The sequence below is a fragment of the Elephas maximus genome, chromosome 21 (assembly GCF_024166365.1).
Source record: "Elephas maximus indicus isolate mEleMax1 chromosome 21, mEleMax1 primary haplotype, whole genome shotgun sequence".
In the NCBI taxonomy this organism is placed as follows: domain Eukaryota; kingdom Metazoa; phylum Chordata; class Mammalia; order Proboscidea; family Elephantidae; genus Elephas; species Elephas maximus.
Genome location: NC_064839.1, coordinates 71,964,781 through 71,988,987, shown reverse-complemented (window position 1 = coordinate 71,988,987; position 24,207 = coordinate 71,964,781).

Below are 24,207 nucleotides of genomic sequence, written 5' to 3'. Positions count from 1 at the left end.
TCGGCCCCTTGGCCCCTCGCTCTGCTTCTGCCCTGCTCCGGCAAATTTTACAAAGCTCTTTAACTCTGCCAATAAGAGCCCAAGGGCATCGCACTCCACCAGCAAACTTTGACCTGAAAGCTCTCAGTTCTCTCACTCTGGGTTGGCAAGCCTAGTTCCACCAATAAGTGCACCCTACTGTAACTGTATTGCCCTGTGGGCTGCGAAGCCCACTGCCCCATCTTGTGCTGGTCTTCTGGTTCTGCTGCTGCCTTTCTATGTTGACAGTTAGCACCATCTTGTGCTATCTCCGGTGTTACAGCTTTCTGTCTGTCTCCTGGGTCTAGGAGGTTCTCAGCACAGGAATCCCAGATCCAAAGGATGCGCTGTGCTCCCACCTCTTCTCGGTGGTAGTGAAATCCTCCCTTTCTGCCTCTGGGATGGCTCATATTAAGCCTAATAGGATGGCAAAACTGACCAATCCCCTTGTTAGGGGTTCATAAACCTTAATTGCATGTCTCCACCCCCACAAGGATGCCATGTACCTTATTTGCATTATTTATAAGCTATCCAATCCCCTTGGTGGGCCATAAACACCATATTTGCATAGCCACGCCCAATCATTTGGTGGGAGTTACAAGATCATGGCAAGAAAGGCCATATAAAAGCAACCCATCAGACCACAGTGAGGGAAGTTTCTATTCTGACAGGCTGACTCACAGAGTCCATCTCTTTAAGATAGCAGGGTGGGAAATGTAGCCAAATATTACTCAACAGCCGTGGAAATGCTGAGTCTAACAGATGGAAGGAGTCTGTGGCCATAGTGAGAAAGATGTTGAATACATAGCCCTCGCAACAAAAGGCCATGGGTGACCAGAGTAGATACCTCCACTCCCTTCTAACCCGACTCCAGCAGATGTTAGTGAACACTGGTGGCAAGACTAATCGAGGGCAGTATCTCTGGCTAAGTGAGCTACTCTACATTAGTGGTCAGTGAGAATAGACAAAGTGACATGGACACACATGCCTTCGTTGCTGCCAGGGTATAAATGAAACTTTTATGAATTTAGATCATATTGGAGAAAGGAGATGGTGAAACTGGAATTGACTATATTTCTATCCAGAAGGGGTAAATGTACTATCAAATGCATGTTCCTCTTCTGCTACCCCAGAAATATGACACATAAGATAAGTTTGCCTTTGAAGAGAGAAAGACATCTCTCTCATTGCATGTTTGACTTGTCTAAATGGAAAGTTTAAACTTATATCAAAGAAGAGTCTATTCTTTAAAGAGGTCTCTTCACCTTATGGGGTGAGGTAACAACTTTGATCAAAACTATTGGCCCACAATTCCAACTATGACTTGTGACATATTAGAAAAATGTCAGATGGGTCTACATAGCAACTAATAGGTGCTACTGAAAATAGATAAGAAAATTTCCCACCCCATGTCTCCATTCCCTGTATGGTAGGAAGTAGAGAAACAGCACCCTTTTATGCTTTGTCTTACGTCACTTATACTGAAATGAGTAATAAAGAGGCAGTGAATAACTATCTAAAACAATTACAAAAAAAAGTTCAACTTGTCAAACCACTATTATATCAAAAGTAACCTTTTTTATAGGGTCGCTATGAGTTGGAATCGACTCGACGGCACTGGGTTTGGTTTTGGTTTATTTATTTCTCCCAATAAAAACTGTAATATTTATTTTTTTTTAATTGCTTTGAATTATTCAGACATGTTTTAAGACTCTGAATTAGGAAATTTAGTTTTAGGTTTCAAGCACTTCTTTTTCTGTCTCGTTTTTATGGTGAATAGAAGAAGATATATTTAGTCTAAAAATCATATTTTCTGGTCAAGAAAAAGTAGCAGGTAAGTGAACACTATTATTGTCCCAGCACTGCACGTGTGAAGATTGTTGAAACGGCAAATATTTGGTAATATATATACTTACCACAATAAAATAAACAAATTAATAAAAAGAATTCTGGGCCATAATATTTCCTTGCAAACAAAGTTAGCTCAAGTGCTGAGAGGCGACTTGGCATAAGGAAAAGTTGCCAGGCATCGAAATCAGTATGTGATCTGTGGTGATTGCTCTTCTGCTCTGAGTTTCAATTTCTCCATCTATAAAAATGGGAAAGAAAAACTACACTGCATGTTACGAGGAGGAGTACAAAGATTACACTTGTGAGGTTCCCCGTTCCATGCATTCAATGTTGGTATGTCTTTTCTTTCCTTAGAGACCTGAAGGTTATACCTTCCAAACTGCATGGACTTTCCCAGTTGAGCTAGGTACTGCCAAATGAAGTTTAACATTTGCAAAAGGTTATAAAGCACGAGCAAATGGAAAAAGTAAAGACAAGGAAAAAGATACAGATTAAAAAAAAAATTTTTTTTTCGGTCTAATTGCTCTGCCTTTAACTTGAAATCATAGGTTTTGCTGAGAGAATTATAAGTTTGATTAAAAATTATAAAATCTTTAATAAGCTTCAGCATATTATAGTATCTTAAAAATAAATGACATACTGATATAAATTTATAACTCATATAGCAGACAAAAGACTAACTTCAACAGTTTATAGAAGGCATTTCTGAATTAAAAAAAAAAAAGTTTAACAACCATTATATAAAAAGAGACAAAAGAGATGAATTCTCATTTTTCAGTAAAACAAATCCATGAAGGCAATGGAAATAAGAATGGATAATTACATTTTCTTTGCAGGACGGCCAATGTGTAGAAGTTTGATAGCCTTCTTGCTTGTAAGAATGTAGGTAAGCTTTGCCTGTTAGCTACCATGGAAGCATAAAATGGTGCAACCTTGCTGGCAGGCAATTAGACAGTATTCCTCAGAAGGTAAAATGCATGTCTTTATTGATACAGTGAGTCAGCCAGAAATTTATCCCATGGTGATTCTTCCAAGCCTTCCAGGATGTATTATAACCAAGGATACTTTTTACAACTTAGTAACATCAAAAGAATGAAAATGATTTAAATAAGTATCAGCGTAGGATTGGTTTAACAAATATTCTATGCCCCTTAAATGTAGCTATTAAATAAACGAGGAGCACCCACATGTGTTGGTGTCAGGAGATCTCCAAGATATTAAATGAATAAAGCAGAAGAGTGTGTCTAGTACCATTATAATTGTACAAACTATCTATATCGGATTACGTATTTACTTATAGAAAGGTAAAGGACTCTGTAGAAATTAACTCTGAAAAGGTATTTGGGACAGTGGTGAAATTTTTAACTTTTCCCATTCTCCCCACTCTAATTGTTTGTTTTTTAAATGAGATGCATGTACTGCATTTGTTTTCTAAATAGGCTTTTTTTTTTGGAGCAGAAATACAGAAAATGTGTAGAAATACAGAGTTCCCTTGTAGTCCCCCCTCGCCCAGTTTCTCCTATTAATTAACATTCCTGTGGTGCTTTTCTTACGATTGATGAGCCAGTATTGATGGGTTATTATTAAAGTTCAAAGTTTAAATTAGGGTTCACTCTTAGTATTGCATAGCCGTATGGGCTTTGGTGGAAACCTGGCAGTGTAGTGGTTAAGAGCTATGGCTGCTAACCAAAGGGTCGCCTGTTCGAATCCACCAGGTGCTCCTTGGAAACTCTATGGGGCAGTTCTACCCTGTCCTATAGGGCCGCCATGAGTTGGAATCCACTCAGCATCAGTGGATTTGGTTTATGGGCTTTGGCAAATACATAATGTCATGTATCCAGCATTACGGTATCATTCAGAGTAGTTTCACTGCCCTAAAGCACTCTGTGCTCCACCTAATCAGCCCTCCCCCACTTCCCCTGAGCTCATGGCAATCACTGATATTTTTGTTGTATCTGTAGTTGTGTCTTTTCCAGGATGTCATACACTTGGAATCCTACAGTATGTAGCTTTTTAACTTAGCAATTATGCTCTAAAGTTTTTCCATGTCTTTTCATAGCTTAGTAACCCATTTCTTTTTATTGCTGAATAATACTCCATGATATGGCTGAACCAAAGTTTGTTTATCCATTCACCTAGTGAAGGACATCTTGCAAGCTTCCAAATTTGGCTATAATAATAAAGATGCTAGAACATTCTCATGCAGGTTTTTATATGGAGGTACATTTTCAACTCATTTGGGTAAATACCTAGGAGTGTGATTCCTTGATAGTATGGTAAGCCTATGTTCAGGGTGATACTTAGTTATAACTGAATTCTTTACAGTTTTTCTGCTGAAAGATATGTAAATGCCTTTCTAAGTATGTCACAGTAACTCTGGAACTTATTTTCTTTTTATTCTTAATAGTCTTTATGAGATTGACAAACACCTACTTAAAAAAAAAATGGCATTTGGGTTTCTCTTCTCTGAGAAAGATTAGAATTTTCCCTCTCCTTTTCCCAGATGTAGACCTGGAAAGGAAATGACTTCAAGAAACTGTTTTCCTGCTTTGGTATCTATCAGCCAGATAAAGCATGTAGCGTGGAGTAAAATGATGAAATAGAATAGATTGGTGGAAAGGTTTATTTGGAATAAACCATTATGGTGAAATGAATTCTTCCACCTCACTCTTCAGAATTGGAGACAGCAGGGGTAGTGTTTTTGCCCAAAACCCAGTAAAGAGACTTCGAGTGAACCGTTAGGAAGCTTTGAAATATATTTCCTGCCTATGAAGAACACAGAGGACTTGTGACAAATGCACATCTGATAAAGATAAAGTTGAACACCAAGTAAGTTTTAATGCTACCTAGGAAACCAAGAGGATGAGGTTAGCTTCTTTGGTATTGAAGCCAGAAGAGTTCTACTCTTATGGGATCCATCTGATTTTCTGAAGTTTAGTGAAGCAAGAGTTGAGTCTTTTGATGGACTATACTGGACTATGTAGGAGAGAAAGCCTGCATGTCGTTCACTTGGATCCTGTTCATAAGGAAAGATCTCACCCGAAAGAAGGTAAAGTGTTCAGCTGGATGCATGGCCTGTGCCATTCGTCTGGCTCAGAAAAAGAACTGCAGAAAAGTGGGGTCCAAGAGGAACACAAAGGCACCCAGTAGAGCTCTCTGCTTTCCCTACCTCAGAAACCAAGAACTCAAAGCCACTTCCCCCTGCAGCACTTAACCCCGTGGCAGGAAGAAAGAGACAATGGTTTGATAGTCACATTTGGAGTTTTTACTGGTCTTCTAATTACTACAGACATTCTAATTACTGTGGGCATTCTAATTGCCTTGGGAATTCTAATTACTAAGGAGAATTACTTTTAATGAATAAAGTAATGTAAAACCTTTTTTAAATCATCTTAAAGTGACCAGAGAAGTCTTAGAACTTCCAGCTTTTCAATTGATGAGCAGAGTAAGATTATTCCCACTGAATAAAGCTATGATCACAATTCAAGTGGCATATTGTGCACATATTGGATTCAATTATTTATTTATTTTAATTCATCTTGCAGTTACAAGTGTTGTGTTCATTCAGGCCTGAGTTAGAGCAATGGCTATTCTTTGACTACAGGGTGACTATAGGCCAGTTACTTAACTTCTCTGAAAATCAGTGTGTTGGTTTGTGCATTTATCTAATGATAAAATACTCCAAATACAGAGAAATTAACAAATAGAATCACCACACTGCACATCTCCAGATGGCACCAATCACTCCGCAGTCTATATGAATACCTCCTCCAAGCCTCATCCACAGGGCATTTTGTAGAATTCGGCTGTGCAGCTGTCTGTGGTATCCGTGTTTCTAGAGATTAAAAAGTGCTACCAGTTTTATTAAATACTAAATGTTTCCATGTCTTCTGAAGATGTATTTTTAAAGCATTGAAATTGCAGTTAAAATATAACATTTCATATTGCTAGAAACAATACATTTTGTACATTTGGGACTCTTTGCTGCTCTTGGTAGAGTTCCTTTTTGAAATCCAGGATCTTCAGATTCTCAGATCCTGGTGCTGTGAGGGTGGGTATTCACAAATTTCCCAAGCAGTTACTGGAGTGAAGGTAAATACAGTCAAGCCCACTTTTAGCTCTTGATTCTTGGACCCATGTGCCCCGCGCATTGAGGATATAGTACCACATAATGGTCATTCCTGCGTGGTGTATATTGCAGTCTTAGGGGGTAATGTCTTGTTCTAATACTGTATTATTTCTAAGCTGGCACTTTAGTTACATCTCCAAAAGGCTGTTCCATCACTTTACCTCTCTGGCAGCTAGCCTCAAGATACCCCCTCTCGTCTCATTAGTTCACAGTAAAGATAGACACTAGGGCAATGACAGTAAGTGACATGGTGATCTTCGCTGCCAGCTCATGCAGCTTATTTGTGCATTTGTCTCTCCTCATGTTTGGTCCTGGATGTGACACCTCCAGCTTCCAATGCATTGTTCCTGGGACCACCCAGCCTTATGACTTGCTGGGTCTGATAGATTCTTAGACATGCTGATCAGCTCTGGCAGCATAGTCAGGTGCTTTGACTCTTCAGACATAGGCAGAAGCTATTTTTCTAAAGGGTGTAGGAGGGTAAGCTAAAAAGTCTTGCTACTAGGGCTTCAGTTCATACATGCATGGGTTTATTCCAAGCAAAAAGTGTTTAAACGTGTCTCTGCAATCAGTGGATGGCTGCACACAAGTTCTCTCAGTAATACACTTGTCTTAGTCTCTTAAGGGTACCTTCAAAAAAAAAAAGAATACTTGTTGTGCCATGGGAAAAAATGATTTTGAGGTCAGGGCTAATACCAAATTTTTAACAAAACTCAAGTAGACATCTTCTCAAATCATTGAAGCTTTGCAACAAGTTTATGGGAAGACTGCCCCACATAAAACAACAGTTGTTAGATGGATCAAGCATTTAAGGAGGGTTGAGAAGACCTCAAAGATGAATCAAGAGAGGGAAGACCACTCAGAAGGTTATGGTGACTGTTCTTTGGGATTGCAAAGGGGTAATTTTGATAGTTTCTTGAAGGACACAGGATGATCACAGGGGCTTATTATGAAAGGTTTTTAGAAAATTGAAAACTGCATGGTGAGGAAAAGGCCAGGAAAGTTGCACTGAGGATTTTTTTTTTTTTTTTTTTTTCCATCAGGACAATGCATCTGCTCATTCTTTGAGGGTAGCAAGGGCTGTCCTATGAGAATTTTGTTGGGAACTTTACCCCTTCTACCCTACAGCCCTGATATTGACCCTTCAGACTTATTTTTGTTCCTCCAACTCAAAAAGCATTTAAAAGAACACCATATGAGTCCCTTGAAGCTGCCAAAACTGCTGTTTTGATGTGGTGTAAATTGAAGGCTGTAGAATTCTTCTGGGAAGGCTTAGAGAAATGAATGGAAACACCACCTTCAGAAGTATATAGATCTAGGTGGAGAATATATTGAGAAACTGTAGCTTCACATTTTGATATTTTTGGTTAATAAAAGTTTCTATGATTTTGTAGCAATACTTTCTGACTTACCCTCCTACATTTCTATGACGCAGATGGCACAGCTATATAGACGGTCTGCGTTGTGACTCTCTCACTGGGACACACCATTAACTGCACACGCAGTCTTTTTCATCCTGTGAGGCCTGCAATGCTATAGGGTCTGCCGGGTCATATGGGTCAAGTGGCACGCATGCTTTCACTACAGGCAGAACCTACTCCAGAGACCTTTCCTTTCTAATCTCAATCAAATCTGACAGAGTAGTATATCATTTGGTAGATTGGGTAAGGTAGAATTTCCAAATGGAATAGCTCACTTCCAGAACACAGAAAGCCTACTAGCTATTGTTCTTTCTTCTGCATGGTGGAAGATACAATAGACAATAATTTTTCCTTTACTTTGGAGAGAATGTCATGTCATACCATAAATCACTGGATTCCCTACAAATGTCACTGGAATTTTCATAGGATTTATCTTCCAACCTGTGGAGCATATGCGTCTTACCAAGGATTGCAATGTACTTCTTGAATATGAAGTCCTTTATTACGATTTTATCCACATAGCTGACCAGTGTGATATTCTGTGGAATGAACCAGACAATCCAGGTTTCTTTAGACTATATTAGAGAAGATGGTGAGAGAATTAGGACAGCCTTGATATAAGAACATAAGTAGGTACTTTTGTCTGTTCCATGTGAATGGGAACTTTTTTTTTTTTTTTTCCTGAGAAGAACAGAAGGCGTTCTTCACCTTAATGGCCACATTGAGGTCATGCTATTCATCTCTAGCAAAGATACAATGCCTGGCATTACAATTGAAATTGGAATTACTATCTAGTTGAGAATAGATAGTCCAATGTTAATTTTTTAGGATTCGCCTTACCTTCATTTTTATTTCAGACAGGTTGTGCCCCTACTATACCTTTAAGTCTCTAGGAATGACACTAATCTATGCCATTTTCCCAAGGAACGTGTATGCACACATGGAGTGTACACACACGGGTGAGGGGTAGGGCCAGACTTTCCCCACTGTGATATCCCTTACTCCATAGGCCAAAAAGGAAACATGGTGGTTCTGCCAATTTCCAAGTAAGTTCATTGCAATTATACATCTAGGGATGGGGAAAGTGATCACTGGTTGGGTCTATGGACCTACTGTGAGCCTGATTTGGACTTGTTATGCCCCTATCTTCAAACTGATGACACTTCAGAATGCATAATATCATTATCAAATCATATCCTGTATCCAACATTTTTTTTATTGTACTTTAGAAGAACAAAGTAGCTTCTCATTAAACAGTTAGTACACATACTGTTTTATGACATTGGTTAACAACCCCACGACACGTCAACACTCTCCTTTCTCCGCCTTGGGTTCCCCATTACCAGGTTTCCTGTCCCCTTCTGCCTTCTAGTCCTTGCCCCTGGGCTGGTGTGCGCCTATAGTCTCATTTGGTTTTATGGTCCTGTCTAATCTTTGGCTGAAGGGTGAACCTCAGGACTGACTTCATTACTGAACCAAAAGGGTGTCCAGGGGCCAAACTCTCAGGGTTTCTCCAGTCTCTGTCAGGCCGATAAGTCCGGTCTTGTGTTGTGCGTTGGAATTTTGTTCTGCATTTTTCTCCAGCTCTGTCCAGCACCCTCTTTTGTGATCCCTGTCAGAGCAGTCAGTGATGGTACCTGGGCACCATTTAGTTGTACTGGACTCAGTTTGGTGAAGGCTGTGGTAGTTGTTGTCCATCAGTCCTTTGGACTAATCTTTCCCTTGTGTCTCTAGCTTTCTTCATCCTCCCTTGCTCCCAAGGGGGTGAAAGCAATGGAGTATCTTAGATGACCACTCACAGGTTTTTTAAAACCCCAGATGCTACTCATCGAAGTAGAAATGTGGAACATATTCTCTATAAATTATGTTATGCCAATTGAGATAGATGTTCCCCAAGACCATGGCCCCACAGCCCTCAGTCTAGTAAATTGGCCCCTCAGGGAATTTGGATGAGTCTATGGAGCTTCCACAATCTTGCCTTTTACATGTTGTGCTGGCTTCCCCAGTATTGTGTACTGTCTTAGTCTTCTTTTGTCTATTTAGTGTTTTTTCATCCCCACTCCTTCCCTTCCTTGTAACTATCACAGATTGTCTCATTTTGTGTGTAAATCTTTTAGTGAGTTTTTACAGTAGTGGTCTCATACAATATTTGTCCTATTGTGACTGACTTATTTCCCTCAGCATAATATCCTCCAGATTCGTTCACGGTGTGAAGTGCTTCTCAGATTCATCATTTTTCATCATTATTCTTTACTGTTGCGTCATACTCCATTGTGCGTATGTACCATAGTTTGTTTATCCATTCTTCTGTTGATGGGTACCTAGGTCATTTCCATTTTTTATTATTGTGAACAATGCTGCAATGAACATGGGTGTGCCTATGTCTATTTGTGCAATGGCTCTTATTTCTTTAGGATATATTCCTGGGAGTGGGATTGCTGAATCATATGGTATTTCTATTCCTAGCTTTCTAAGGAAATGCCAAATCTTTTTCCAAACTAGTTGTACCATTTTGTATTCCCACCAACAGTGCATAAGAGTTCTGATTCTCCCTCAGCCTCGCCAACATTTGTTCTTTTTTTTTTGACTTGTGCCAGTAATGCCGGGGGTGAGATGGTATCTCATTGTGGTTTTAATTTGCATTTCTTTAATGGCTAGTGATCTCGAGCACTGCCTCATGTATCTGTTAGCTGCTTGAATGTCTTCTTTGGTGAAGTGTCTGTTCATTTCCTTTGCCCATTTTTTAATTGGACTATTTGTCTTTTTGTTGTAGAGCTGTTGGATTTTCCTGTAGATTTTAGAGAGTAGACCTTTGTCAAATTTATGATAGCTAAGGTTTTGAACAGCATAGATTCAGATGTCCTCATTCCAAATCTCAGGGTGCCACTTCTTCACAAATAGGTCCTTGACCTTGAAATAGCAGACTTGCTATATTTTGAAAATTCATCCTTATCTGAAATACTCTTACCCTCTACTTATGACCTGGGCTTTTCCTGCCCTCTGGCTGCAGGAGATGATTTTTTTTTTTAACACCTCCACAGAGGTTCTCTCAAATTTGCCTCTCGCCTTAAATCGGTGACTGATCACTCTTAGGTTTTCACTGTATTTCCTCAGTGCGTTAGTCATGCTGTGCAACAGCGATCGGATTCCACGCTCCTTGTAAATACTGCCCCCCTGAAGGTCTCGAGGTCTAAGCTGTCGGAGCTGCCAGCGCGTTCTCGTCCACCGTTGGCCGCGCCAGTTCACCGCGGGTGAAAGCTTAACAATCACTCTGCTGCGGCTGTCGGGGTTAGCAGTGCTCTTCCTGACGTTAGCGGTGCGGTCTCCTTCGCCACTTCACTGTGATCGGCCGGTGATTCAGCTCCCAAATCAATTTTAGAGAGTAAATCCTAGGACTCCTCTTGGCAAAAAACTGTCATAGATTGGGTTTAGGGAAACAGACTCTGAAACCGAGAATTGCCTGCAAGGTGTTGATATGGCAGGGATATCAGACACTACACCTGTAAAAGAAGTGGAAGTGGACAGAGAAGCTGATTTGTGATGCAGCTACAACGGAGGCCTTCACTGGTCATATGCAGAGCTCTGAAGCTGGGATGGCTCTGCAGAGATGACCTACAGTGAGGTAGGTGCTGAGCCTTCATACCACCACATCCACCACATTTGACGTAGATTGCCCTGAGAAGGACAGTGGCATAACTTTGGGAAGGAAGTTTACTTGAGCTGAAGGCCATTCCCAGGAAGGAAGTCAGTCTTGAACAATCAACATTCACCTGGTATCTAGGAGAATAATAGCATCAGTCCTTCAGGACTGTGCTAGATTCTTTACAAGTGTGAATTTGCTTCATCTTCATAAGGATCTTCTGAAGCAGGTACCAGCATTGTCCATATTTTACAGATGAGGAAATCAAAGAAAACTCAGGTGATTTACCAAGTCAATGTGACTAGGAAGTATGGGAGCCAGGACTTGAACCCAGGCAGACTGGTTCCATAGGGACTTGATTACTGCACCATGTTTCCATTAACCACCACCTTCAAAGTATTATGTTACATTGTGAGAATTAATTGTGATAACATATGTAGAGCATATTATACTGTATGTCCAGACAGTAGGGGCTTAGCAACTAGTAGATTTAACTTTATTTCAGTGTTCCACATTAACTGATCATTCATCTTGGCGTAATGTGAACATAATGGGTGTGGGCAGTAAAAGCATTAAAGGTCTTCTAGAAAATCAATGTATGAATATTTCTAATTGTAGCTGTTATTTTTATCTTCCCTTTTACATGCACACTTGATTGGAAAGATTCAGAATGTTATTACCTACTAGTAGTGACCAGTAATGAAGGCAGAGACAATGAGCGTTATTTGAAATGTAATATGTTTATTTAAATTGCTTACTTTTAAAATTCTTTTTCTTATATACACCAAGTAAAGAGGAAAAAGTCTAAGGAAACACAATTTTTACTTTATTTACCTTCAGAACACTTTCTATAGGTAACCCTATTCCTTATATGCCAAGCACTTGACTAATACACTTAACATAAAGAAATGATTACTGTAGATATAACATTTACAGGAGACATAGAATGCAACAGTGGTGGGAAAAGTGTAATTACAGAACTCAGTGATCATTTCGAGGGGAACTACAGATTATGAGTAAGTACATAGACAAAAAGTGTTCCAATTTGAAATGTGTTTTGGACTGCTTTACTGGAACTCACACACTGGCTATGAAGTTTTAACATCTTACTTTAATATGTCTCTACAAATAATTTTTCTATGTTTCACTTGTACCCAGTATTAAATCAGTGGGGGAACTGGTAAAAGTGAGCGCCAGGACGGTCTAATGTGCCCACAAATCCTCACACACAAGTTTGATATATAACAAAAAGGGCTTCATTTGGCATGTACATGCTCACCACTCTAAAGAGCTGAATGACACTAACTTGGCAAAAGAAAAATGTCTTATAGACAAATGATGTCCATTGGAACTTTCCGTGGTAATGGGAATATTCTGTAGTGCACCATTAATTTTATCATGACGTCATACCTAATGACAATGTTGTTGTGAGGTGTCGTCAAGTTGATTCAGCCTCACAGCAACCGCATGTGGCAGAGTAAGCTGCCCCAGAGGGTTTTCTTGGCTGTAATCTTTATGGAAGCAGATCACCAGGTCTTTCTCCCTTGGAGCCACTGGGTGGGTTTGAATCTTCAAGGTTTCAGTCATCAGCAGAGCACTTAACCTTTTGTGCCACAAAGGCTCTGTTACGGATTGAATTGTGTCCCCCAAAAATGTGTATCAACTTGACTAGGCCACAATTCTCAGTATGGTGTGATTGTCCACCATTTTGTCATCTGATGTGATTTTCCTAAGTGTTGTAAATCCTACTTCTATGGTGTTAATGAGACAAGATTAGAGGCACTGATGTTAATGAGGTAGGACTCAATCTATAAGATTAAATTGTGTCTTGAGTCAATCTCTTTTGAAATATAAAAGAGAGAAGCAAGCAGAGAGACAGGGGTACATCCTATCACCAAGAATACAGAACCAGGAGAGGAGCATGTCCTTTGGACCTGAGGTTCTTGCACTGAGAAGCTCCTAGATCAGGGGAAGATTGATGACAAGGACCTTCCCCCAGAACCAACAGAAGGAGAAAGGCTTCCCCTGGAGCTGGCACCCTGAGTTGGACTTCTAGCCTGCTAAACTGTAACTGAATAAATTTCTTCTTGCTAAAGCCATCCTTTTGTGGTATTTCTGTTATGGCAGCACTAGATAACTAAGACAGGCTCGTTTCTAACGATAGTATTTTATTTAAATAAAAAATAAACAAATCTTAAGCATCTATATGGGATAGCATAACTCAGAAAAGTTACTAGTACTTATCATAGAAGCTTAATCTGTTCGAAAAATGAATATTGCAAAATGTAGACATGGGTTTTCTTACATCAAATCACAACTAAGATCTTAAAACTTAACTTTGTTTATATTGAGATAGTATTGTTTTACTTATTATGTTGCCATATAAGCTTTGAAATTTAGGTTTTAATGTATATCTGGGTTGGTTTGTCAAATACAGTAGCCACTAGCCACATATGTCTATTTAAATTTAAATCAATCAAAATTAAATAATATTTTAAAAAATCAGTTCTTCAGTTGCACCAGCTACATTTAAAGTATGAAACAGAGAGGCAACAGAGCTATAACGGGCTGGGATTTCCGGGGCTGAAAGAATGAAGTAACCAGGAGGAGATACGGGGGCTGCCTTTTTTTTTTTTTTTTTTCTCTTAAGGTGGGGGAAATTTAAGGATAATTCAAGGCTAATGTATAGCATCCAGCAAAATGCAAGAGGTTTGTTAATTCAGGAAAGAGGGAGAAAAGTCAATATAACAAAGTCTTTGAGAAGGCGGGAAATAATGGGTTTCAGAGCACAGCTGAGGATATTAGACTTTGAAAGGAAAAGAGACACCTCGTCATAAGAGAAGGAAGAAAGGACAAATCCAATTCACAAAATACGGAGATTGATCTAGTCCTCACCTTCCCGCTTATTCATCCTTATTTCCAGTTGCCCTCACGGCAATTTGTCTTTCTCTCTCTGACTTTAGCCACCAGGAGTTGGGTCAGAACTCACACGTTAAAAGGACTCCATTTTTCAGACTGTCAATGGAGCAGACACCAGTTGCAAGTTTGGATAACCCACAGGACACCCTGACCTTCTGATCTGCTAGCCACCAATTCAGAGCTCGCCTCAGGGTGCCAGCTGCAAGCTTGGGAGTCCACACAACGCCCTTACTTTCTGACGTGCTGGCTCCCACTGCTCTTGTGGGTTTGATAATTAGCTGGAATGACTCAGAGAACCCACAGAGAGTATACCATAGTTACAACTACAGGTTTATTACAACTAAAAATGATACAAATGGAGAGATGCGTAGGGTGAGATCTGGGATAGTTACCAATTCAGAGCTTTCATGTCTTAAAGGACATACTATCCTCCTGAGAGCAGGTGTTCTTGCCAACAATGAAGCTCTCTGAGTCCTAGGTTTCTGGACTTTATTGGCCAGTCCTGCATGATAGGCTAAATTTTGTCTCCTGAGGCCAGGTGATATCAGCCTCCCAGATGTGGCTTTTCTGTCTTGCCAGCCTCCACTCATCAGCACAAATCCTCAAGTGTAGCCTGGTAGTCCCAGAACAAGGCTCCCCAATTACGCCAAGGGTTATTTCTCTGGAGCCAAGGACAAAGCCCACCTTAGGGTAAAACCAGGTCCTTTAACCCACAGATGGGTTTTAAGATTGGTGACAGAAAAGTGAGGAAGTTTTTGTCCTACGGTTTCTATTTTCTTTATTAGGTTTGGATAAAAGAATTTTCTGAGACCTAAAAGAAAAGCAGAGTGGTCAGAAGTTCAGTATAGTGGAAAATATAAAATCAGGTGAATGGTGGGTAAAATAGCAGAACTAAGAGAGTAGTGGGAGCCCTGGTGGCACAGTGGTTAAGCATTTGGCTACTAACCACCAGCCACTCTTTGGAAACCCTATGAGGCAGTTCTACTCTATTCTATGGGATCACTATGAGTCGGAGTAGACTCGCTGGCAATGGATTTTTTTTTTTAAGGGAGTAATATGACTGCTGACATTATAGAAGTCTTGGTGGAAGTTGTTAATTATCAAATTATAGTTGTAACAGTCTGGATGGGGTTCTAATTTTCCTGCAACTGTTAGCAGGCAGAGACAATGCAAACAGCTGGGTTCCACTTGGATTAATTAAATTTTTTTTTTCTTTCTCCAGATTCTCCATAATAATAAATGACAGACTTAGGGAGAATTGCAAGAGGGTGGGATCATGAAGAGATTTATAAAAATTAAGAAGAGCTGAAATTTTCCAAAAAATGTGAAAAATTAATATCTTGTGAATAACCAAATCTGTGGTTGTCAAGTCAATTCTGACTCATAGGGACCCTACAGGACACAGTAGAACTGTCCCGAAGGGCATAGGCTATGGTCAGAGTAGCACGTGGTTTCCAAACTGCAGTTTTTGTAAAACTCACGTGAGGATTTGCTGTAAAAGCACATTTCTGAAACCTGCCCACAGGGATTGAGGTTCAGTCATTTTATGATGGAAATATTAATGCCCACTTTAAGCAAACACCCAGGTTGATTCTTCTGCCAATAGCATGTGACCACAATTTTAGAAACACTACCTGGTCTGGGTAGGCACGACTAAAGTGCAGTGAAAGTAAAGATTGTCAAACATGAGATCATCACATGTAGGAGAGGTCAAAATTGATGAACTGAAACCAAAGAAAATGAAAGAAGTTTCTGAACAACAAAGAGGAAAAATAAATGAAGGGCTTGAGTACCGATGACATGAGGAAGAGATGGTAACAGCTGCATAATTTATACTTTCCGATTTAATCCTAAAACAACATTAGTGAAATCTTTTTACAGATTAGATAATTGAGGTTCAGAGAGTTTTAGCGACTTGTCCAAGATTTCCACAATCAGTACATAAAATTCAGATATCCCTCAACTTTGGCTTATGTGTCTGTGGTTCACTATTCAGTGCGTATGGCTTCCTTCTTTACCTATTTCTGACAAAACAACTCTCATAGCACAGATAAGTAGAGAATCTGACTTAAAAAAGGTTTAATTTGAATCATTCTCACTGATTCTGCCTTGATTTCCTCTCCTTCTCACCTTCGTTTGCTTCTGTTTTAAACTTCTCATGCTGGAATACCCTTATTGTACTGCTAGAAGTTCAAGTCATATTCAGAAGAGGACATGGAATGAAGAATATTATTGCTGATGTCAGATGGATCTTGGCTGAAAGCAGGGATATCAGAAAGATGTTTATCTGAGTTTTATTCACTATGTGAAGGCATTTGACTGTCTGAATCATAACGAATTTTGGGTAACATTACAAAGAATGAGAATTCAGGAACACTTAATTGTACTCATGCCGAATCTGTGCGTAGATCAGGAGACAGTCTTTCAAACAGAACAAAGCGATACCACATGTTTTAAAATTGGAAAAGGTGTGCAGCATGGCTGTATCCTTTCAACTTACTTATTCAATCTGTATGATGGACAAATAATCTGGGAAGTCTGGACTCTATGAAGAAGAAGGTGGCATCAAGATTGGAGGAAGATTCATTGACAACCTGTGATAAGCAGATGATACAACCACGCTTGCCGAAAATAAAGATAACTTGGAGCACTAACTGATGCAAGTCAAAGACTACAGCCTTGAGTATGGATTATACCTGAACATGAAGAAAACAAAAATCCTAACAACTGGACCAATAAACAACATCATGATATATGGAGAGAAAATGTAATGAGAGATTTCATTTTACTTGGATCAACAATCAATATCTATTTAAGCATCAATGAAGAAATCAAACAACATATTGGATTGGGTAAATATGCTGCAAAAGATGTCTTTTAAGTTTTTAAAAGCAAAGATATAATTTTGATAACTAAGATGTGCCTGACCCAAGCCGTAGTCTTTTTAGTCACCTCATAGGCATGCCACATGTAGATAATGAAAAAGAAAGACAGAAGTAGAATTGAAACGTTTGAATTATCATGTGGGCAAAGAATATTGAATATACCCCAAACTGCCAAATGTATGAAAAAATCAGTCTTAGAAGAAATACAGCTAGTATTCTCCTTAGTAGTGAGGACGGCAAGACTTTAGACACATCGTTAGGAAAGAGCGATGGCTAGAAAAGGACATCATGTTTGGTAGCGGCCCAATGAAAATGAGGGAAAAACTCAATGTGATTGATTGACACAATACCCACAACAATGGAATCAAGCATAGCGTCACGAAGATGGAAGAGAACAGGGGAACCCATGGTTGTGTTATACACAGGGTCCAATGGGTAAAAGCAACTGACAACTGCTTTTCTTTGGTCTTCTTTCTTTTCTGGTAATGTTGACTTCTGACCTCATTTACCAGCAGGTTTCAATTGCCCACGTTAAAATAAACAATCAAAACAAAACAATACAAAAAGCTGAATTAAAATACTGAAGTCTATTATCAAACAAAATTTCAGAGATTCAGTGTGATTTTTCACTTAAAATAGGAATTGTTCATTTATAGTGGGAAGAAAAAAAAAAACACTAAACTGAGGTCTTTGATAGCATCTTTTCATTCCAGATTTAAAAATAACATTCAGATTTTACCTCCTTTGAAATCTTATAATTTCAATACCTATTTTGAGAAAAGTCAATCCTCTGAGATTTCCTATATTTCACAGGGGGCTTACCATCCACACAGTGACTAATGATCACTTTTCATAGCATAAATTTGTGAAGATTTTAACAGTAGAAGTAGGTCATTTATTTTCAGACTGATGCAGTAAATTCACTACCTGCATAAACACTAATTTTTACATCACAGTTGTTCCCAGAAAAATCAATGTAAAACTGGAATTTGCCAAGAGAAAGAAAACGAGTTAGCTGGAGGCACAGTGAAATAAATCTTTATCCTAGCCTAAAGGTGTTTACATCCAAGCTCCTAAAGTAGATCCACAGCCCACAAATTGAGTTTCAGATTGCTTTCACTTTAGGAAATAAATTTTCAATTCTCTGCCTCAATAGAGAGGAAATGTTTGTAAAATATCATTTATTTATAAGCTGTATCAAACAAAAGTAGTGCTACTGGCACACTGCCGTTAATATTTGCTTTCAGCTATTTTTTGAAGTGTGGGGAGGATTTGTACCAATTCAGACCTTGTCTCACTAAATCCCCCTTTATCAACAAAAGCTTATAATTGTGAAGATTAAGAGTCATGGCATGAAACCAAGCACAGCTAACTTGCTTTTTGCAGATAGAATGCTTGGATTTATCTAAGAGAGCATTAGGGGACCATTCAACTTTTTGCAAGCATTTCCTGTTTTTTAAACTTTTCTCCTCTACATCAGTTTAGGATGTCCTTTGCATAAGGGATTTTAAAATTAGGGCGCTTTTGGAGTGCTGGTGGCACAGTGGTTAAGAGCTCAGGCCACTAATCAAAATGCCAGCAGTTAGAATCCACCAGCTGCTCCTTGGAAATCTTATGGGGCAGTTCTCTTCTGTCCTATAGGGTCACTATGAGTCAGATTCAACTCCACTGCAGCGGGGTTTTTTGTTTGTTTGTTTGGTACCTCTGAAGAGAGCTGGTTAAGGTTTAGGCTCAACTCCATCTTGTGTCTTTTAAGACTCCATTTTACTTGTTCTGCTTTTTTCCTTAGCAAGCAACAGTTAACTTTTATATAAACTTATGCAGCTATGGAAATGTTTTTCCAAGATGAATCCAAAAGGAATGTCAGCAGAGTGCTCCCTGGGTGTCCTTGCTCAAATGGTTATCAAGTCCTTTGTCTAAGATGTTCTGAGGAAATTATCTTGCCTTAAGCCAGTTATTTTAATAATCGGCTCTCAGAAAGTCTATTCTGTAATCACCACCCATTTAACCAGTTAATGGAACTTTACATTTCAAATGACATCGGGCTGAAGCTGATCTGGTCTACAATCAATCATTTTTCCCCAACCTCTGTCAGCACAGATATCTGCTCTTATGCACTGTACCCAATCCCCTTGACCCACAGATACTTTGTAAACCAATCCTGGCAAAAGTCCCGCCTCTCACTTCCTTAATAGCTTAGCAACCAATGAGACTTTTGAAACCTAACCCTGGTGGTGCAGTGGTTAAAAGCTACAGCTGCTAACCAAAAGGCCAGCAGCTGGAATCCACCAGGTGCTCCTTGAAAACCCTATGGGGCAGTTTTCCTCCGTCCTATAGAGTCAATATGTGTCAGGATTGACTGGCAGTTGAACTTCAGAATATTTTAAAAACCTTGTTTAGTTTATCAGTCTGGAGTTTACAGAAAAGTATGGAAATTAAGATTATTCTTGACAATAAAAGGAGGTGCAGAGCTTTCATCTGAGATCCCGAGACTGAACTTTTATACCTAAATTTTTAGTCCTTTAATTACTTTATTCTATTAATTTCCCTAGCTCCTTCATTGCAATCATCTCCGGTACCCCTATATCCTGAGAAAAAGTGGCAAAAATGAAATACCTTAAAACACAGAGTTAACAAATACCAATGTTAAAAAAAAAAAAAAAAATTTTTTTTTTTTTTTAATGTTACTATGAAATGCACTGTGATGGGGAAACTAGAGGCATTTATTAAAAATACTAGAATAGAAAAAAGTTATCACGTTAAATCTTCAAAGAAATGCAAAAGTAACAATCCAAAAATTTTCTTCTTAGTAAGGATGTGAGTAATAAGCCCATGCAATTGAGTCTTTGCCTTCAGGAAGCCAATCAAATCATTACATCTCCCCTACACATCTTCCACATTCCACACACGGTGTAGATAGTACAGACATAGGGTATACCAATTTCCTTATTTCTGTCTTTTTGGGAGAAGTCGACCATATATAGTAGATTTTGGAAGAGTAGCACACTACAGATTGCCTTTTGATTCACATAAAATTCAAATATTTACACATGATAACCAAGAAATTCAATGAAATTTACTGCTTATATAGTCTCTCCAAAGCATCTTTGATAATAAGGAGTATTGGAAAGGTTAGAAAATAACATCATGAATTGTTCTTGCTGCATAAGATCAGTGATAGTATTTTTAATCAGTTATTTCACTTAGATGGAACCTGAAATCAGACAACCCTGGAACCTGTGTTTTTGTTCCTTAGTTCATTTGTTTGTTTTAATGTTAAGCCCTACTAGAGAACACAGGAATACACAGAGTCACTGTACCAAAAACAATTGGTCAGCATCCTACCATTTCAGGAGGCAGCATATGATCAAGAATCGATAGTAGTGAAGGAGGAAGTCCCAGCTGCACTGAAGGCATTGGTGAAAAAAAAGGCTCCAGGAATTGATGGAATACCAATTGAGATGTTTCCACAAATGGATGCAGCACTACAGGCACACACTCATCTATGCCAAGAATATTGGAAGAAAGCTACCTGGCCAACTGACTGGAAGAGATCCATATCTCTGCCCATTTGAAAGAAAGGTGATCCAACAGAATGCAGAAATTATCAAGCAATATCATTAATATCACACTCAAGTAAAATGTTGCTGAAGATAATTCAAAAACAGTTGCAGCAGTACACTGACAGGCAAATGTCAGAAATTCAAGCTGGATTCAGAAGAGGATGTGGAAGGAGAGAAGATATCATTGCCGATGTCAGATGAATCTTGGTTGAAAGCAGAAAATACCAGAAAGACAAAGAAGCAGTTGTTTGAACAGAACGAGGGGATACTGAATAGTTTAAAATCAGGAAAACTGTGCTTCAGGGTTGTATCTTATAATCATTCTTATTCAATATTCAATCTGTATGCTGATAAAATAATCTGAGAAGCTGGTCTATGTGAAGAAGAATGTGGCATTAGGATTGGAGGAAAACTCATTAACAACCTGATACGAAGATGACACAAAGTTGCTTGCTAAAAGTGAATAGGATTTGAAGCAGTTACTGATGAAGATCAAAGACCACAGCCCTCAGTATGGATTACACCTCAATATAAAGAAAAAAAAAAAAATTCTTAGAACTGGACCTGTAAGTAACATCATGATAAATGGAGAAAAGGCTGAAATTGTCAAGGATTTCACTTTTCTTGGATTCACAATCAACAACCAGGGAAGCAGCAGTCAAAAAATCAAACTACATATTGCATTGGGCAAATCTGCTGAAAAAAAAAAATTTTTTTTCAAGTGTTGAAAACCAAAAATGTCATCTTAACGACCAATGTGGCCCTGACCCAAGCCATAGTATTTTCAGTCACCTCGTGTGCATGTGAAAATCGGACGATATATTCAAGGAAGACCAAAGAAGAGTTGATGCCTTTGAATTATGGTGTTGGCGAAGAATACTGAATATATGCTGGATTGCCAGAAGAATGAACAAATCTATCTTGGAAGAAATATAGCCAGAATGCTCCTTAGAATTGAGGATGGTGAGACTTCATCTCACCTGTTATCAGGAGGGACCATCCCCTGGAAAAGGACATCATGCTAAGTTAACTGAAGGTCAGTGAAAGAGAGGAAGACCTTCAACAAGATGAATTGATACAGTGGCTGAAACAATGGGCTCAAGCACAGCAAGGATTGTGAGGATGGCACAGGACCGGGCAGTGTTTCTTTCTGTTGTACATAGGGTGGCTATGAGCAAGAACGGACTCAACAGCACCTAATGACAATAACTAGAAAACAAAACAAAGCACAAGCCCACTGCCATGGAGTTGATTTTGACTCACAGCAACTCTATAAGACAGAGTAGAACTGCCCATAGGACTTCCTGGACAGTAATCTTTATGGAGGTAGACTGCTGCATCATTTTTCCGTGGAGTGGCTAATTGGTCCCAACTGCCCAACTTCCCCTTAACAGCCAAGCACATAACCACTGAACCACCGGGGTCCTTAGGTTTATCTTATAATGATCCAAAAAAAAAAAAAAAAAACCTAGTTGCTGATGAGTTGATTCCAACTCACGGTGACTCCATGTGTGTCAGAGTAGAACTGTGTTCCAGAAGGTTTTCAAAGGCAGATCCTTTCCAAAGAGATCTTCAAGCTTTTCTTCCAAGTCATCTCTGAGTGGATCGGAACCACCAACGTTTCGGTTAGCAGTAAAGGTGTTAACAGTTTACACTACCCAGGGACTCTATCTTCTGTGATAGAGTATCTATTTTTTTTTTTTAATAAAAGCATATATGTATTCACTTTTTTGACAAAAGTATGCTTTGCAGATGCTTTGCTCCTCATCCCATCCACTCCTGTTTGCAATTTATCTTTATATATGTGTATTTATATATATATATATTTTATACATAAAAAGAATGTATATTTTTACTAAAAGTTTTTAATCAAATATTTTATTATCCTCCCCCACCCACCCCATGTGTCTGTCATTTTGTTATACTGTGGAGACTTGCCTATTGCTGTGATGCTGGAAGCTATGCCACTGGCATTCAAATACCAGCAGGGTCACCCATGGTAGCCAGGTTTTAGCTGAGCTTCCAGACTAAGACAGGCTAGGAAGAAGGGCCCATCAGTCTACTTCTAAAAATCATTAGTCAGTGAAAACTTTATGAATAGCAGCAGAACATTGCCTGATATCGTGCTGGAAGACGAGCCCCCTAGGTTGGAAGACACTCCAAATACAGCTACAGAAGAGCTGCCTCCTCAAAATAGAGATGACATTAATGATGTGGATGGATTCAAGCTTTTGGGACCTTCATTTGCCAATGTGGCACAACTCAAAATGAGAAAAAATAGCTATAAACATCCATTAATGATCATAATGTTAATGTGGAATGTACGAATTATGAATCTAGGAAAATTAAAAATCGTCAAAAGTGAAAGGTGACACGCAAACATTGTATACTAGGCGTTAGTGAGCTGAAATGGACTGGTATTGGCCATTTTGAATTGGACAATCATATAGTCTACTATGCCAGTAACGACAACTTGAACAGGTATGGTGTTGCATTCATCCTCAAAAAGAACATTTCAAAATCTACCGTGAAGTACAATGCTGTCAGTGATAGAATAATATCCATAGACCTACAAGGAAGACCAGTTAATACGACTATTACTCAAATTTATACACAAACCACTAAGCCCAAAGATGAAGAAACTGAAGATTTTTACTGGCTTCTGCTGTCTGAAGTTGATTGAACACGCAATCAGGATGCATTGATAATTACTAGAGATTGGAATGCAAGAGTTGGAAACAAAGAAGATCAGTAATTGGAAAATATGGCTTTGATGATAGAAATGATGCCGGAGATCACATGATTGAATTTTGCAAGACCAGTGACTTCTTCATTGGAAATATCTTTTTTTCACCAACATAAATAGCTACTATACACAAGGACATTGCCAGATGGAATACACAGGAATCAAATGGACTACATCTGTGGAAAAAGACAATGGAAAAGCTCAATATCATCAGTCAGAAAAAGGCCGTGGGCCGACTGTGAAACAGATCATCAATTGCTCATATGCAAGTTCAAGTTGAAGCTGAAGAAAAGTAGAAGTCCACGAGAGCAAAAGTATGACCTTTAGTATATCCCACTTGATCTTAGAGACCACCTCAAGAATATATTGGATTCTTTGAACACTAATGACCAAAGACCAGATGAGTTGTGGAATGGCATCATGGACATCATACATGAAGAAAGCAAGAGGTCACTGAAAAGACAGGAAAGAAAGAAAAGACCAAAATGGATGTCAGAGGAGACTCTGAAACTTGCTCTTCAACACTGAGTGGCTAAAGCAAAAGGAAGAAATGATGAAGTAAAAGAGCTGAACAGAAGATTTCAAAGGGTGACTGGAGAATACAAAGTAAAGTATTATAATGACATGTGCAGAGACCTGGAGATAGAAAACCAAAAGGGAAGAACACGGTCAGCATATCTCAAGCTGAAAGAACTGAAGAAGAAATTCAAGCCCTGAGTTCCAAAACTGATGGATTCTACAGGTAAAATATTAAATGACACAGGAAGTATCAAAAGAAGATGGAAGGAATACACAGAGTTGGTATACCAAAAAGAATTGGTTGACAATCAACCATTTCAGGAGATAGCGTACAATCAGGAATCAATGGTCCTGAAGGAAGTTCAAGCTGCACTGAAGGTGTTAGCGTAAAACAAAGGCTCCAGGAATGGAAGGAATACCAGTTGAGGTGTTTCAACAAACAGATGCAACACTGGAAATTTGGACTGGCCAAGAAATTTGGAAGACAGCTACCTGGCCAACCGATTGGAAGAGATC